At 39.1% G+C, this 15,448-nt stretch overlaps 1 long non-coding RNA gene across 15 annotated transcripts in view; it reads right to left on the bottom strand.

Moving 5' to 3' along the window:
- The window catches only part of LOC128928421 (uncharacterized), a 257,323-nt gene that overhangs the window by 15,927 nt on the left and 225,948 nt on the right, over positions 1-15,448 (bottom strand). For 4 of the 15 annotated variants that reach the window (XR_013524033.1, XR_013524027.1, XR_013524039.1 and 1 more), the window contains one exon: positions 6,437-6,953. The exons of the other annotated variants lie outside the window; for them this stretch is intronic. This is a non-coding gene — a long non-coding RNA (uncharacterized LOC128928421). Of the gene's footprint in view, positions 1-6,436; positions 6,954-15,448 lie in introns of those variants that run through there. 15 annotated transcript variants of the gene reach the window in all.

The raw sequence follows: 15,448 nt of genomic DNA, 5'->3' as shown, positions 1-15,448 counted from the left end.
AAGAACATATAGTGATTTTTAAATGTACAGATTAAATTTTCATTAGCATCTACTTTACCGTATGTTCCAGAATGGCAGCTTTACAGGCTTGAAATAAGACATAGTTCAGTTATGAAGCAGTACTTATTTGACAATTTTTATAAGAAATCTTCCTGGAAGCCCACAAATAGAGAGAAGCATATTGATTTCCTAGGTTTAATAGGCAGTAGAAGAAGTGACAGCGATTTATTTCTGAAAATCCTTGAGGAATGCAGCCTAGCCTTAGACAGGACTCAAGGCTGTCAACCAAGGTAGACGGATAACCACAATGTGTTTAGCAAATGATTATGCAGACTAAAGCCAAACATGCCCTAAGGTGAGAGACAGTGGTAAAGCCTGAACGGGGAGAATTTGCTGTAGATTGTGAATAATAAATATCTGTGAACATCAAAAATATTGACATTCTTTTAATAATTTTTAAACATTTCTTCTCCTTAAAAATAGTAATCAAATTATATTAGTTTTGAATTTTAATAACATAATTGCTTGGGAAAACTACACTTTTAATGCATTTTTTAGAAAAGCAAAATAAATCTCCAAAGAAAAGACAAGCAATATTTTTTGGGGGGTTAGGGACAGAGTCTTGCTCTGTCACCAGGCTGGAGTGCAGTGGCACAATCTCAGCTCACTGCAACCTCTACCACCTGGGTTCAAGCGATTCTTCGACCTCAGCCTCCCAAGTAGCTGGGACCATGGGCACGTGCCACCATGCCTGGTTAATTTCTTTGTATTTTTAGTAGAGATGGAGTTTCACCTTGTTGGCCAGGATGTACTTGATCTCTTGACCTTGTGATCCACGCACCTCAGCCTCCCAAAGTGCTGGGATTACAGGCATGAGCCACCACGCTTAGCCGACAAGCAATATTTTAATTCTGAAGAAATATTAATTTTGTGTTGCATATTTTAAGAAACTTTCTGTCATGTAGTTTTAAAGATTGAGTCAATAAGATAAAAGTCTTTGGTATTTCTTGTTGAGCTGAAGAAATTGGGTATTCTGGGAATACAGTCATAGAAAGAAGGACCGTTATTTTCTGGAAAACAATAATGCAAAGTCCCACCCTAATGGCCATGATAATTGACACTGTTCTACAAATCAAAAGTCACACTCTTAGATTGTCACAAATTTTAAGTACACGTGCACTATATTTTGTTACAACAAATAGAAAATGCATCTACTCTAATTATATAGAAATTAGAAGTAAATGCCCCTTAAGCAAGTTGAAAGACATATTTTCCTCAGGTAATCTGAATATCCTAAAATATATTTACACACTATTTAAACAACAACATTTGTTCTTTAGAATATAGAATCATTAATCACCATGAACTAATATTTTTTAAAATTTTACCAAGGCAAGTCCAGATTAGAGAATAGCTCCTTGGTTAAGAGAAATCATAGATAGGAAATCTGTACCAAATGCTGCCTCCTTAATTAATAATGTTTAAACAAATGACAGGAGTAAAAATGAAAGAACGCAAGATATGGAGAGTTCCAAGTCATAAATAAATTAGACCAGTGACCTTCAGATTTGTTTTGTTGTTGATGGTGTTTTTCTTTCTTCAGCTACAAAGCTCTTTATTCAGTGAAATCTCTGGTGCTGATCCAATATATAACATAGATAAAAGCAGAGCTGCTCAGGAGAAAGCAGGTCTCAGTCTCTTGGGTCTGCTTAATGCACCTGAGGCCACGCGCAGAATGGAGTCTTATTCTGAATTAGATAGAGACACAAAAGGGCTGTTCTGCCTCAACACAGCTTTTCAATTAACCTTTATTACTTTACAAATAATAACAATAATTCTTTGGTTATGACTATATTCTTGTTAAAATGTAGATGCTCTTGAAGGGGTAATTAAGTCAGTCTATTACTTTATTAACATTAGAATAAATTCTTTTTACATCCTTTCCCTTAAGGCAAGAAAGCAGATAATAAAACAAATATTAAGATACAAAGAAGAAATACATAGTAGGAAAATTTGAGGATATTGAAATAAAAATTTTGGCTACTTCACAATTTCTATAAGATTCAGATTATCTGTTATCTTAACATAATTTTCATTAAATTTTATAATAGGAATATGCTATATAGGCTACTGCATTTAGACAAACTATAGAATTAGGAAATTGGAATCAGGAGTATGCAGTTTGACCAGGAAAGAAGAGAGTCAGAATTGCAAATCTCAATGGTAAGCATGAAAAGTTTGGTAATTTGTGTAAGATTATTGAGCAATCATGTAGCCACTTGGAAACAATTCTCCATGAGTTTGTTGTGATTCTATACATCTTGTAAAAAGCCATTGACAGCTTTGTTCTGAATTATTTTTTCAAGGATTATATAGCAAACAGCCTTTGAAAAGAGAAATAGTATTTCCTTCCTGTGCAGAGGGTAGATTAATTTCTTTACCAGGTTAATAAAAATAATGTCTCCTTCAAGGGGAAAGATAGGGAATGTGTTCTAGCATCCCCCTTATAAAGTTGATGGTTTCCTAACCAATCCTAACCACATCATGTCGCCTGCTGTGCTGTGAGTAATAATGACCTTCATCTCTGGCCTAGAGTCTCTGTCTCCTGCTAGCATCTATAAAATTGTGGTAAGCTAAATTGTTAGCTTACAAGTAGAATAAAACAGCAGACCTTTCTACAGGCTTTACAGCAGTATGTGATATGCAAAATGTCAAGAACTGAAAGTGTGATGCCCAATAAGTAAGTGGTATGATAGGACCTATGCTAGCCAAGAACTGAAATAAAAATTCTAAAGCAGAGTTGAAGAGAAGGAAATAAAAAGAGTTCCCTCAAGTCACTGGGAAATGCTGAAGGACAAAAGAGAGGCAAATGTTTACCAAGGGCTTTCCTTATGACGAAGGTTCCTGGCATTATCGGCCCTGAGGCCACCAGGCCTAGTATTATTACATTCTCTACCCTGTCTCTGTAGGTCATCACAAAGAAACAAGAATTCTCACACCATTCCTCACAGCCTTTGCTTTAATACCTATGTGACTGTCTCTTCCTCTCCTGGGCCCTCCTGATACATACAATCCATCCTCGTTCTCTGTTATGTTTTTCCCCAGAACACTCATGATCATTTGACTAGTACTCATGAATTTTATTACCTCTTGATTTGACTTCTTTCAGTATAAGCTTTGTAATATTATTTTTGTCTGTTTCATCCACTTATTAATTTTCTCTTCTTACAATAGATTCTAGAATTCTGTAGGTAATAAAGAAGCATTAGTCAAATGAATTAATGAACAGATGAATGAATGAACAATGGAGGGTTGTGGTTAAGTTGAACACTTTCCATTTATTTCAAACCTTTCAGTCATTTCATGCTTTTTTTGCTAGACCACCTTCCTTTGAATATCTCTTAATTCCTGACTAAGAGGACAGGTTTTCAAATGTATCTAAATAGTAACAGACACTTTCCTTTAATTTTTTCCTCCACTTAGCTGCCACCATCCTCACTTTCCAAAACTTATAAAGTGTGTGAAGATTTAAGGGAAAATATAAATACAATAAGCTTGTGATTCAAATTTATTGCTAATGATCACATCATCTTTGGTAGGTGATATCAACCAAAGATATCTCCAGAAAGGAAAAATGTACTTGATGTCTGGTTCAAATGACATATATATGGGTCAATAGTTTTAATCGAGAGAAAATGCTTTACCTTTCAATAGAAACCTAAGCTGATGTTTAACATACAGGTTTTATATATTATTTATCTATAGAAAATTTAGTTAAAATTCATGCCCCTCTTCATTGTAATATTTAAAAGGCACTAAAGTAGTATACAGTTTTGTTAAGAATCTTTTTTATTTTTAGTTATGGACTGCCCTGTGACTAATGATGTCCTGAGCCCTCTGAGTGGGGACTTGTCTTTCCATAAAATATTATTAAGTAAAAGGTGTTGGTGTTGATGCAACTGGGACATGTAAAGCCAGCAGATTTTATTTCCTACTGCTTATTTCAGATGTACTATGTGTCTCAGCATTTAGCAATCATCGTGCATGAAAATCTGTATGTGTAAGCCTTAGATTTTTGCACGCTTTACAAATTTGTAAAACCCAGATTCAAGCAAAACAAGTTAGTGTTTGAATTTGTTTCCTTTAAAACAAAACAATACCATTATCTCTAGCTGAAAATTATTTATGATTTCTTTACATTGGCTGGTTACATTCAGTGATTGAAATGTATAACTGATGGCAGAAGTGGCCCATCTGTAGATGCTGCAGCAAAGACACCGTCTGTGGGGGAGGTGGGGGTGGGGCTTGCGGCCAGGGCGGCTATCTACACAGAGCTGGTGGGAGCCGGGAACAGGCAGGAGCCCCACCCGCTTCCGAGTTTGTGGGACAGGAGCCCTGCCCTGTCAGGCATAACTGCAGCTATCGAGCAGCAGCCAGAAACCCAAGTATCCCTGAGCTCTTAGGAACCCAGTAAGCTCCACTGCTGTTGCAGGCTTAGAAATGCCTGCTCCTCCTACCTGCTCATGATGCCCATTCCATTTTCAGAGTAAAGCTGTGGCCAAACCCAAGCACTGTCACAACCTGGCTGGGTGTGCACATGCTCAGGGTGGTGCTGACATGCCAGCCCTGCCACCTTGGTTCCCTCTTGGTCCCCACCTTGGTCCCGTTTGGGTGCCAAGTAGGGGTCTGAGGTAGCTTGGCATGGGACTGCAGCCACCCCTTGGCAGGAACAGCCTGGGCACCATGAACAGTGGCAGGAGGCAGACAGGCTCCTGAGCAGAAAGGGACAGGTCCTGAGTGATACCCTACCTTCAAACCAGAGATGGTCTGAAGCCTGAGGGCCAGGCTGCTACTTCTGAGGAACAGAATGAGAACTTGCAGTGCTTTTTCCAGGACAGCCCACAGCTGCCCATGGACCAATCAGCAGGCACTTCTTCCCTTCTGAAGCCCACAAAAACCTTGGATTCAGCCAGACTTGGGCAGGTGATGAGAAGATCTGACTGCGGATAGGACCTATGTGCTGTGGGTCTCCTCACTGCTGAGAGCTGTACATTCATTAGGATGACCTCCCTGCAGGTAGGAGCTACCAACTCCAGGTCTCCTCTCCACTGAGGGCTGCAGAGATTTTGGGATGACCTGCCTGAAGGGAGCAGTTTCGCATTGTGGGTCTCTTCTCTACTGAGATGTGTACACACATGAGGATGAACTGCCTGTGGAGAAAAGCTACCCACTCCAGGTTTCTGGGAGCTGAACTGTCACTCAGTAAAGTACTTCTTTGCCTTGCTCCACTTGTCTGTGTACTTCATTTTTCCTGGATACAAGACAGTAACTCAGGACCTGCCAAATGAAAGGACTGAAAGAGCTGCAATAAAAACAAAGCTGAAACACGCCCACTGCTCACCATGTTATAGATGAGGAGAAAAGAGAGAAGAGCTGTGGCCCTTCAGGGATCTCAGACTTAGGAGCTCCCTGAGCCAGGGCTGTGACACCCTTTTTGGGGCTCTGCAGTTCCTGGTGTCTCCAAGGTTCTGAGTGCCACCATTTCCCCCAGTGCCCACTGAGGAAGAGGCTTGTAGTATGCCTGGTTCCATTGCTACAGGAAGCCAGTAGCTGTGCCCAGCACTATAGCGGACCACCCCACCACAGCTGGTATGCCAGGCTGTACACAGTGGCCAGACTCCATGCTTGCTCACTTGCTCACACTCCTCACCACTCCATGCCTGGCTCCACCTTGAAATGCATGGGACTCGGGGCAGTAGCAAAAGCCAAGCACAGCCTACCTGTCCAAGTAGAGAGGATGAGCCCATTGGGCTCGAGCAAAACTCAGGCAAAGGGGCCACTGGCCACAGAGTTTTCTGGTTGGGAAAGTGACACCCTAAGGATCCCATGACATTTTTAGGGGGCTTCCCTGGGATCTGTGAAAGGTTGAATAAAAGTAGACTTGCTGGTTTCTCTCCTTTTCTCTGAGTCTCTAAACTCCAAAATAGCCAAAATCAAAAACACTGGACTTCTGTTAGCCAGTGAAAAGTAACTGTTGTGGCTGTGGGACTTAAGACATGGAGGACAGGCTTGCTCAGGACGAAACCGTTAATCTCCAGTCATCTTCCAGTGTTGGGAATGTTGGCTCCCTTCACAGAGTTCCAGACATCACATGGAATCTGAAGGAGGTCCTGGGGCAACTGAGGGTAGCTGGCTGAGGCTACACCTCAGTGTTATCCAAAGGCCCCTGGACTAACTTTAATCCCCAACCACTTGTTAGAGTGTCAACACTAAGACCCCCAGTCCTTCTCTTCCTCCCGCCTTCTATCCCATCCTCCCTCCCTCAGTCCCTCCCTCCCTCCCTTCCTTCTTTCCTTCCTTTTTCTTTCTTTCTCCCCCCTCTCCCTCCCTCCTCCCCTCTCTCTCTCTTCTTTTCTTCCTTTCCTTCCTTCCTTCCTTCCTTCCTTCCTTCCTTCCTTCCTTCCTTCCTTCCTTCCTTCCTTCCTTCTTCCTTCCTTCCTTCCTTCCTTCCTTCCTTCCTTCCTTCCTTCCTTCTTCCTTCTTTCCTTTCTTTCCTTCCCCTCCTTCTTCCTCTCCCTCTTCTCTCTCTTCTCTCTTTCTTTCCTTCCCTCTCTTCCTCTCCCCAACATCCCATTCCCTTCCCTCCTTTCCTGGTTGTCATAGCTCCTATCTCTTCTTTGTATACAACGTTATGGGCATTGTTGCAAACCACATAAATATTTACTGAGTAGAGTGAGCATTTTTGGCTTAGTCATCAGGAGTGTAAATCAGAACACTGTGGTATCTGTCTATTGTTAGGAGCATGGAGCACATAACAATGGAGAGTCTTCTTTCTTTTGCTGAAGAACCCATTTGCATAGGGCAAGAAACTTTTTTCTCCAGGCACCCTTCCTTTCCTTGCACTTAAGTTGGTTTCTTCTCTTTTCTTCACCATGTCAGGAGTTAACATAGTCCTGCAAAATACAGGGAATTTTTCTATGTGAGAGACTGATTTGTTTTTCCTCTTGAGAAGCATCTTGTTAGGCCAGGTCCCCAATTACCTGTAATCCCTTTCTCTCCCTTGTTTGAGGAGGACTGGGTCCCAGTTTTACCTGCTAATGCTAGGGAAGCAACAGAAGGGCTACACTACCAGTTGCTCTCTGCAATTTCATGAGGGCCACCTGGCACTCATTAATTAGTACATACACCCTCCTGAGACAATTCTGATATATGGTTTGAGACCCTAGAAAGGAAAACTAGATCTAAGGTATCTAGAAGCAGATAACCACGGAAGTCTAGGGGCACAGCATACAAGTGAGCACAACTAATTCCTGCCAACTAGATCCTCCCATTTCATAGATGGAGGTCATGCTTGCATTCATGGCATAGATAGGGTCTAGGGAATTCAAAGGTTACTGGCAGTGGGAGGTTTAAGCACTGCATAGGTGAGTGCAAATATTCCTGCTGACTATGCCCTGCTTCAGAGTGAAGGCTGCACTTCCACTCTGACCTGCAAAGGTCACCTAGATATGGGATATAAGGTCAGAAGAAAAAAGAGGATGCTTTTTTTTCCTTTCTGTCACAAAGCCCAGTTATTCACTGGGAAGACAAATGGACAAAGATACCTTTTTCCCCTTTCTCCAGATGAGTAACAAATTAACTTCCACCTGCACTCCTCTCAAGTGCATCCTGAATTATTGGGACACTTTTCACCCTCAGACACTGGAGAGAAAAAAAATGTCTTTTTCCTCCTCTCTCCTCTCTTCCAAATGGGAAATCAAATATTTTCAGCCTATACTCTGACTATATTTCTTTGCCTATACTTTTTTCAGCCTATACTTCTTGGCCTTGCAAACTCTGGATAAAAGGCACCTCATATTCCTTTGCACAAAGGTATGGCCAAATTATGTTCTGCAGGAAGGAGAAGCATCTCCTCAGCATAGAAGCATTAATTTCAATGCCACCCTGCAGCTGGTCCTTTTCTGTAAACATGAGGGCAAATTTTCCAAGTTCTTATATATGCAGGATTTATTTGCCTTTCAAGGAATGCTGGACCTTTGTCAACATTGTAGGATTAATTCAGCCTTCCTGATGGCCTTCTCAGGAGAGGCTGCAAGGGGAAATCCCAGGGGACTAGGGAAGCAAACCCCAGAGGTACCTCCAGCAGGGGAGGCAACCTCTTCTGCTTCTCCCTGTCCAGGTTCTCTCTATCCAAGTTCTCTCTCAAACTTTTCACATCCTAGAAATATTTGTTTAAGCAGACCCCAGTCTCACTCCTGCCCTTGTAATAGATGCCTCATGAATATGGCCACATTAAGGTCCAAGACCCCTTTTCTCTATAGGATTTGAGGAAAATTAAAGGAGATCTTGGCATGTTTTCAGATGATGCTGACAGGTATATAGAGGCTACCCAGAATTTAACCCAAGTATTTGAACTGTCCTGGAAGAATATTATGATACTTTTGAAACAGACCCTGATTACTGTTGAGTCTGTCCCACAGATTCTGGCCCAGCAATGGAGGAAAGGAGTTTGCAGACACAGGCTTGCCTGTCATTGTGGCTAGGGGGCTCCTGCCAGAGTGCACAGCAGCCACAATAAGCCAGCAATGCTCACATTTATTTAGTACATATTTAGTGACAAAGGTCTAGTACAAACACTATTTGTGGGTAATTAACATTGTCAACTTCCTGAGTAGAGAGCAGTCCTGTGCATGAATGATCAAAGGTTGGTTTTAGAACAACATGAGTAAACAAGCTATTTATTTAAACTCTTCTACAGTCCCTTGTTATCTTTCTTTGCCATTAGCTCAGTGTAAGATAATTAGGCTGCCTTCAGCCATAACCCTTTCCCAAAGCTTTTGCAAAACCTTCCAGCCTTCCAAGAAGGTTTGTGTCTTTCCTATAATTTTTCCCACCACCGTGACCAATACCCTACATCTCCCCCTTTTCTGTTTTGTTTTTTTTTTTTTTTTTTTGCATCAGGTTATTTTGATTTGCAGAGTACAGATGTGTACAGCAACAGGTTTGTCAAGCACAGCAGTTATAAGTCATGTTCTGGATTTGCATCCTAAAATTAGTAAATAACATAAGGCAAACGTGAGTATAATTAGTAACATTCTTTTCCAATCAAGTATAAAAGCAGGGCCAGGCATGGTTGCTCATGCCTATAATCTCATCACTTTGGGAGGCCAAGGTGGGTGGATCATGAGGTCAAGAGATTGAGACCATCCTGGTCAACATGGTGAAACTCCATCTCTACTAAAAATACAAAAAATTAGCTGGGCATGGTGGCACATGCCTGTAATCCCAGCTACTCAGGAGGCTGAGGCAGGAGAATTGCCTGAACCCAGGAGGTGGAGGTTGCGGTGAGCCGAGCTCATGCCATTGCACTCCAGCCTGGGTAACAAGAGCAAAACTCCGTCTCAAAAAAAAAGTATAAAAGCAGTCTTTTAAGTCAACATTGACTATAGACCAATCTTGAGAAATCGCCATGGCAGAAGGAAGCCCCTGTTGAAGAGGCCACATATGTTGCAGATTAGCATTAATAGTCCATAAGTCATGCAAAAGTCTCCATTTTCCAGACTTTTTGGGAATGATGACAGTGGGTGAATTCCAAGGGCTGTTAGATGGTTCTTTATGGCCAACTTTTAATTGTTCCTCAAGTAATTCATGGGTTCACTATAATTTCTCACCATTTAAAGGCTACTGTTCTATCCAAATAGGATTTTGAGAGAGCCACATTAGTGGTAGGGGAGGAATAACAGTGGCCAACATTAGAAAACAGTTTGCATTCACATGATTCTTCAAATTCTGCCCTACAGAGGCAGTATTGACTGGTGCCTAAAGTTGTTTTAGCTAGCACTGACGAGTCCTATGGAGTCATATGGAAGTTGTCTGCTGTAGTTTCAATTAATCCTTTCATAAATGGTCTAGCAGCTTCATTTTCTCTAATGCTTTTTCTTATTTCCTTATAAGCATCTAATGAAATGGATTCATTATCTGATTTCCTTGTTGATCTTGCATTACTGGGCAGGCCAAGAACTCCCCTTGTAATGCTGCTTATCTAAGACAGGGTCCCATAGCTGTAGTGTCTCCCTTGTATTTTTCCAATGTATTGGGAGAGGGGGCTCAGGTGAACTTCCGTTTCCTCTGTGGCATTTTTACTCAATAATGGTAGGGTTGAGGGAGAAGTAGGAGGTGCTGAGGTAGGTGATGGTTCCTCTTCCCTTCCCTTTTTAGGCTCTTCTGTGAGAATGGGGCCAAAGCAGCCCTAACTAAGGCCCTTAACATTAAAGATGTTAGTCACTGGGGCCCGTCGCCCTTGTGCCCAATTGCATTTAAGATTTCTCCCCTCTTGTTCCCCATCTTCTGGGCACCATGGGTTATGGGAAACAACAGTTTGCATTAGGTCCCTTAATTGAGCCTGTGAAACTGAGGCTCTACTTGCTTTTAGAAGCTGTTTTGATACTTTTATATACTTTTTCTGTTGTGCTAATAACTGTTGTCTTATGATGAAACCCTAGCCAGAACAGTTTCCTCAAATTTCAAAATCCCTGGCAGGCACTAGTGACTTACTGACTGCACAGTCTCTTCACCTTCATTTATGAGGGTCCTGTCATGATCCATTGCAACATTCCTCATATGAGGGCATAAGTGACGAATGAAAGGAGCACATAGACACAGGCTTGCCTGTCAGTGTGGCCAGGGTGCTCTTGCCAGATTCTGCAGCATCCCCAATAAACCTGATGTAATGATTTAGTACTGATTTAATGACAAAGGACTAGTGAAAATAACGTTTGTGGGTGATTAACATTGTTGACCCCCTGAGTAGAGAGCAATACTGTACATGAATGATCAAAGGTCAGTTTTAGGACAACATGAGTAAACAAGCTATTTAGATAAACTCTTCTACATTCCCTTGTTATGTGCTCTTTGCTATTAGCTCAAGCTAAATGGATTAGCCTGCCTTCATCCATAACCCTTTTCCAAAGCTTTTACAAAACCTTCCAGCCTTCCAAGAAGGTTTGCATATTTCCTATAATTTTTTCCACCATCCTCATTGATCTCCTACAGACTACCACTGAAAAGCAGGCCACTGTGCAAACAGCAGAGAAGTTGGGGGGATGAGCTTTTTATTGCATGTAGTTTCAGGGAATGGGTGGAGCCTTATCCATTTGGAAGAATAACAGTACCACTGGAGGATTCTAAATGGGCCCCTGATGATGAAATGGGAGAATGGAAGAGGAAACACTTTCAGGTGTGTATATTTTGGAGAGCTTAAAAAGGACTAGAATAAACCTCTCAATTAGTTCAAGTTATCCATGATAGAACTGGAAGTAGATGAGAATCCCACTTCCTTCTTCAAAAGGCTAAGGGCCTTTGTAAAGCACACCTCTCTGTTTCTTTATCCAGTAAAAAAACATCTAATCTGAAAGGGTAAATTTATTACTCAGGGTAATTCTGGAGGTACAAAAAATAGGGAAAAGAAAAATAGGGTACAGGACCTCCACCTCATTAATCAAGCTGTGGTTTTAACTCACCCAGTGGTTTTCATTCCCTATACTCTGCAAACCCACATACCTGAGGGAACTAAATGGTTTATAGTCCTGAACCAAAAGGATGCATTTTCCTGCATACCATTTATATGTGTCCCTTTTCATGCTGCCAATAAAGATGCATCTGGGACTGAGTAATTTATAAAGAAAAAGAGGTTTAATTGATTTACAGTTTCACCTGGCTGGGGAGGCTACAAAATCATGGCAGAAGGTGAAAGGCACATCATAGATGGCAGCAGACAAGAGAGAATGAGAACCAAGTGAAAGGGTTTCTTCTTATAAAATCATCAGATCTGTATTCTATTCAGAAGGTAAATCTATGGTTGCACTATATTTAAACTTTTGGAGCCAGCAAATATATGGAAATAATAGAGTGCATGCATCCAGATGGGTGGAGATTAGCTTCTCCATCAACAGTTGAACATCAAGTATGTAGTTTGCTGATAGGAGGTTAAAATTAGCAGTTAAAATTAGTGGGAGAGGAAGTACTTTGTTAAATAAATTGACCTTAAATTATTTAAATGGCATGGCATGGTTCTAGAATTATCTTAAAGAAATGGTATTATTAAGCTTTATCAGCTGCCCTCTCCCACATCTCCTATCTGTTTTTTATTTCCCTACCAGGCTCACATTGAAATAAAAAAGAGGGTCCCAGAATATTACTTAAAAGTTATTTAAAATTTGGTAGATTTATTTTATGCTAGCAAGGGAATGTGTTAAGAGGAAAACTTATCAGAGAATTCTAGACCTTTAGCATTTAGGAATATTTGCATGATTTAATTAATGTTTTCAGAGCCTTGGATCTTTTAAATGTTTAAAAATATAGACTTTTTCCACAGGAAAAAAAATTATAGGCGAATATGAATGATCCCATGCTGTAACCCACATCTATGTATTCACATACCAAACATACCTATACACACATACTAACATTTGCATATATTCAGATTCACACATATTTACATATGTGCAGACTTACACTTTTACAAAATACTCTTACATAGTTATATGGTGAACATTTTCAGTGAGGTTTATGGATATTACTGAATTCTGAATATGAAATCAGAATAAGAATGAGTGATTTGCACAATGAACACTGGCTGATGGGTATAATAAAAGCCCAGACTTCATACCATCAGACAATCTATCCATGTAATCAAAAACCATGTCTACCCCTAAATTTATTAAAATAAAAAAAGGACAAATGACACCAACACTAATATGAATCAAAAAAATAAAATAATAATCTGTGATTTAATCAGAGGTAAGCACAATGGTCCATGGCCCAGATTTAGCCTATCTCTTCTAATAGATAAAATTTTATTTGAACAGTCATATTCAGTTGTTTTTGTATTGCTTATGCCTATTTTCATGTTATAATGGCTGAGTTAAATAGTTGTAACAGAGACCATATGATTAATAGAGCCTCAAATATTTGCTACCTGGCCATTCAAAGAAAAGTGTTTGCTGACCCAGAATCTAGAACCACGCTTTTCTTTACATGACAAACATTTTTATAAAGTTGAAATAGGATATTAGCTACTGTAGAGGACAATGTGGCAACATGGTGAACTGAATTAATACAAAATGTTATTTTTGCTATAAGATCCTAAAATACTGGATAATATAAAAGCAAATTTTGAATTGAGGCCATGCCTCTGCACATAGCAGGGAACTGCAAGTGAGACTCCTACACAGATTCTCAAGAGACTATCCCTAGTTGCAAGAGACTAGAACTCTCTATGCATTGAATATGAAGATAACCAGGATGCTAATCTCCACCTAGGGCCAAGGTTCTTCAGAGGGAAATATAAAAACATGTAAGAACATTTTTTACTTGTGAATCAAAGTTCTCATCCATGTTATAAAAATTCAGAGTATGAATTTAAATTGCCAAGCTAACATATTAATAAAATGAAATAAACCTGCTAAACAATTTTTTATTTTGTTATTCACAATTCAGGTCTCACATGATTTCCAAACATTAGGCATTTCTGCTGAAGATTAGTTCACATCTAAAGTAATGATAATAATAATGAAATAATCCACAATGATACTAAGTAAGAAGATACACCCATAAAGCCAAACAGGAATAGTATCCCTGGAATTTAAGAAATAGAAAAATCTGAGACAGTATATTTCAGAATACTGAGTAAGTTATTTAAGGTATAAAGAGAGAAATGAAATTTAAAAATTAGTCCCCAAGAAAATTGCCAAGTGATTTGTAATAAAGCCTGTAAAATCTCTAGAAATGAAAATAAAGATGCTATAATATTAGCAGGAAAACTTTTAGAAACATTATAACTGAAGAAAATATTCATAAACAATGAAAAGTAAATAAATATAGCTATTAATAGATGAACTTAAACATAACCAATAGGTGTTAAAAGAAAATGAAAACAGAAAAAAAGAAAAGCTATTAAAATAGGATGAAAGGTACAATATAAATGTAATAAAACTTAAAGAATAAGAAATTTGAGAGCCTTGTGAGAAGCAATATTAGAACAGGTAACTGATAATTTTCTTGAATTGCTAAAAGATATTGATCATCAAATTGAAGAAGCATAAGTTTATATGTATATGAAGTGTGTAGTTATATGTATATAGACATGTATATTGTATATATGTTATATATATATATAGCCACACACACAGTATATATCCAATGCTAGATAGATACATAAATCTTAACATATGTACACATTATAGTGAAAATGCAGAATGCAGAAAATCAAAACGAGGAATTTTAAAACAGGAAGAAAAAGCAGGCATTATGAAAATGAGATAAAATTTGGACCAATGAAAGTATTTATATTTTCAATAGAGTTCAGACACTTGAAAATATTTTCTATTTGCTCAGTGATAATAACTAACACTTAGATATTCATACGCTGCTAAAGTATCATTCAAAATTAAGATAAAAGAAAATTTTTAGACAAAAGACTAAATGAGAAAGTTAACAACTTGAAGACTGTGGTTGACAGAATTATAAACAATTTTCTGTTATGAAGATAACAAATGCTAGAAGAAAAGGAATTTCAGAAGAAATGATGACAGAGCTAATGATAACTTTTATAAAGAGAGTGAACATTACTGCAATGTGCATAAATAAGCAATGACTTTATAAAAGTGAAGTTTATAAAAAAATGGAATTAGATACATTTTTGATGGATGGTGAGAACATGTATTTTTATTAATTTTAAGAGTAACTGTGAAGGGAATAAATAGAAAAATGTAACTTTCCTAGAGGAGTGTATAAAATAGAAACAAAGATAATCATCAAAGAGTGCTCTGAGCATATTATACTGTCTTTTTCCTTCCTAAGAGCCATTTACAGTGATGGTAAGCAAATGGACTTCTGCCAGCCAAGAAATAGGGAGATGCATGGATGGTTTGGGAATGGGCAACACTGATTGGGTAACACATTTAACTGTTTTCTGAAAAAGTAAAAAGATTGTTGACACATCTCTACTGATTAAGTAGGAGAGAAAGGGGCAAAAGAAAATATGCAGCAAGTTATTGCACTCAGTGAACCTGTGTGGTCAGCACAAGACCAAAACAGTATCTGGATTGGGTCTGCAGGAAATTCAGACGGGGTATAACACTGTAGAAAGAGGGAGAGGGTTATGGATGATTAACAGATGGTCCATATATGGAACAACTGGAAGAGTTGGCTCCACTCTATTTATACCCTTTGTCCTATATCTGGTCATTTTAGATTACACAGGTACCTTAAGTACCTTACACTGTATCTGGATCAGTGGAGAACTACAGGACCCACGAAAGATTTACCAAATATCCCGAAAGAATTAGAGATCCTAGGGTAGATGCTGGCTCTAATGTTTAAATCCCTCTGACCCTTAAGAGACCCTTGGCTTAAATTCAGAATTTTGGTTTATTCATCCTAAAAAGAA

The sequence above is a fragment of the Callithrix jacchus genome, chromosome 11 (assembly GCF_049354715.1).
Source record: "Callithrix jacchus isolate 240 chromosome 11, calJac240_pri, whole genome shotgun sequence".
NCBI classification, from domain to species: domain Eukaryota; kingdom Metazoa; phylum Chordata; class Mammalia; order Primates; family Cebidae; genus Callithrix; species Callithrix jacchus.
Note: the sequence above shows the minus strand (reverse complement) of the source record. Positions and strands in the feature narration are given on the sequence as shown.